Genomic DNA, 3,215 nt, shown 5'->3' with positions numbered 1-3,215 from the left:
TCATCAAACGCTAACACTCCAAAATGGCTACGGTCAGGTCCTCCACGATTCGATTTAACAAATCAGTCTTTGTAGACGGTTTGCATTTCCATGAGGCATTGATCTTGCCAGCCAGTCTCTGGATGCTGGTAGTTGCAATAAAACATCAGGACTCTGTGCCCGGCGGCAGCTTTAGAAAACCACTGCTCCTCACAAGTTGTCTCGTAACCACTTTTGGATCTAGAAAACTGCTGCAAGCACCGTCTCAGAACAACAGGATGCCACTTCATTTGCTCAGGTGATGTTAATGCTTTTGCTTGATCTTCAAGCAGCAGAGAAGAAGTTTGGAGGCTTCCTGCAGTTTCGTAGTAGATACAATTGGGTGAACTCACCCATTCCACAATACTCTGCAAATTTCCGAACCATTCCATTATATACAACGTTTCGGCCAATGGCCTTCTTCAGGTAGTCAATGATGTCCCTAAGGCTGCAAACGGGCGGTTTAAATATGTGCCTGTTCCGCCCGAAGCGCGCGATCTATTCTGCTAACGGGGAGGCGGGAAAACCCCCAAAAAAGCCAGGTGTAAAGCTGGCCTGCATTGATGGTGTTGCGTTGGACCGTAGCACAGTACGAGTCGAGCGCAAGGCAGGGAGGCGGGATAATACAGATCGGGCGCTAGGCGTAAATTCGCCACCTGCACCGATGGCAGGGCGCTTGGCAGTAGCAAGCTATGGCTGTGAGTATGAGTCAGGTGCGAAGCAGGGAGACAGGGTGATAGGAAACAGGTGTAGAGCGACGACTAGCCCCGATGGCGTGGCGCCGAGCCGCAGAAAAGTCAAAGTATGTCAAGTGTGATGAAGCAGTGTGTCAGAAGTCAGCAAGAGGCAAGCTGTGAAATTACACCACAGCAGGTAGGCATTTGTTGCAAGGTAATGCGCGTGCAGATGGTAGCTCAGATAATGAAAGTAGTATACTAGTACATGTATATGTATAGTATGGTGCAGCAATGAGAAGTATTCATCCTCTGGTTTGCCTGTGTGCCGTCCAATGTGTGTTTTGAATGCCATTCTATTCTGGAACTCTGTGTGATTGCAGGACTCCCAACGGCACTTGTAAGGCGACAGGCGTTGTGAATATGACTCTTCCATATTGATGTGAGTGTTATAAATGTGGTGTTGAAGGGCCTCGATACTGCCGAACTCTGCCTTGAAGAATGATCACTTGCTACTTGGGTGCTGGGCTCTTGATTTGATCTCATCCATACCCTTTTCTAGCTTGGTAAACAGCTCGGCATACTCGGCACTGTACTTTGGCACTGCCATTCTTTGTTTTGCTGCCTGGAGCCATTCAGTGTATTTCTGGGAGGTTCTGCTCTTACTGACCTCGTTCCGTAAAATAGTGATCAATTGCTCTAGAGAAAGATGAAAAAATGGCGCGTGGATGTCTGGTTCACTTTGTGACCTCCTGTTAGATTTCGACTGTGCATTGCGCAGGGAGTTGTCCATTGCTGCACAGGACACACATATGCATATTATATACTGGAAAACAAGAAAGTTAAACGACCAAAAAGTTCAACGTTTTGTAATTTTTGCATGATAACGTGCAGAACGTTTAATGATGGCTACCTGGCTACCTATCTGTATGCGCCTCTTCACACAGACATCTGAAAGCGGGTTCGTGATAATGTTTCTTCAAATAACGAAGAAAATTGGCCTTTAAAACGTTAGACTTTGTGACTCGTTAGATTTTCTGGTTTTACAGTAAATGAAATTAATAAATATCACCCTTGCTGGCAACAAACATCGGACATACAGTTGTGCGTGCACACCTGTTGGGCACCCATGGTTGCTCAAACATTGCCTCCAAGTCATCATTCTTCCCCTTAAAACATCCTCCGTCCACTCTTGCCTTGATCCATTCTTGAATCTTAATACTTTCATAAAGACAGCCCTTGCAAAATCGTGCATTCTCCACGTTCAACATTAGTTTGTTTTAACTGTTATGTTCTCCGACGAGTCTACGAGAAAGTAGTGGGCTGGATGCTGAGGCAGGGTTGATGTCCGCTGTGGTCCCAAGAACCCGGACAGTATATGTTAGGTCAGGACTCAGATCAACAATGCCTGTGGGATGAAAATTTAAGGATGAATCCGTTCTGTAGTAAGCCAGTGATCTACCCTTCTCTGCAGTTATTCAGTGGTCACTTCTTGCAATACAACGCTTTTCAATGCTGTTGAGGTCAAATGGTGATGCTGACAGTGAGGTTGCAGAATTTGTCAGAGTTGCTGTTGTAGCAGCAGCAGCAGAACTAGTGGGACCTGTAGTGGCAGATGGCGTGGTAAAGGTCTTTCCAGTCATACAGGTCGTTTGGTCGTACAGGTCGTTGTATCCAGAGTAGCTGAAGAAAAAGAAGCACACGGATACATTGTTGCTGTGGTAGCAGCAGCAGCACCTCCACCACACACACCACTCGCATCACAAACTCATGCACCACGTTCATCTTTGTAGCGAACAGATTTTGTTTATAACAAACCGTATCTTGTAAGGCCGCATGTAACAAGTTATACCATGTGCATGCATGCAGTCATGGGCCGCATGCCTATCATGATGTGTTGCTTGTATAGTGTGAGTGCACTTTTAGAATTCTAATGAGAGCATTTTCGATTTTCTTCTCTAGTAGAATTTTCCGGCTTGTTTCTCCTTCCTCATGCAGAAGCAACAAAGAGTTCAGCCATCAGCAAGCCAAGAAGAAACCACTTGCTGAACTCTGATTGGCTGAGGGCGGTTGACCAGTCATTTCAGGTGTGAAGTTTAGAGCCGGGATAGGCTAGGTGCGGAGTATGTACATGTGCAGTGTCTGTACCGGAGATTCACAGTGCATGACTTGTCTCCATGTGCATGTTGTGCATGTTGTGCATGTTGTGTGTGTGTGTGTGTGTGTGTGTGTGCGTGCGTGCGTGCGTGCGTGCGTGCGTGCGTGCGTGCGTGCGTGCGTGTGTGTGTGTGTTTCTGCAGGAGGAAGGACAGCCACCAACAGCAAGCCAGCGAGAAGGCAAAGAAAATTCTATAGTATTAGCTAATGGCTGAACTGCATGAGGAAGGAGAAACAAGCCGGAAAATTCTACCACAGAAGAAAATCTAATAGTATTAGCTAATGGCTGAACTGCATGAGGAAGGAGAAACAAGCCGGTGGTCAGGACTCAGATCAACAATGCCTGTGGGATGAAAATTTAATGAT

This window comes from Sycon ciliatum, chromosome 1, assembly GCF_964019385.1.
Source record: "Sycon ciliatum chromosome 1, ocSycCili1.1, whole genome shotgun sequence".
Classification (NCBI taxonomy): Eukaryota; Metazoa; Porifera; class Calcarea; order Leucosolenida; family Sycettidae; genus Sycon; species Sycon ciliatum.
The sequence above is the reverse complement of the archived record's forward strand: the minus strand, read 5'-3'. Positions refer to the sequence as shown.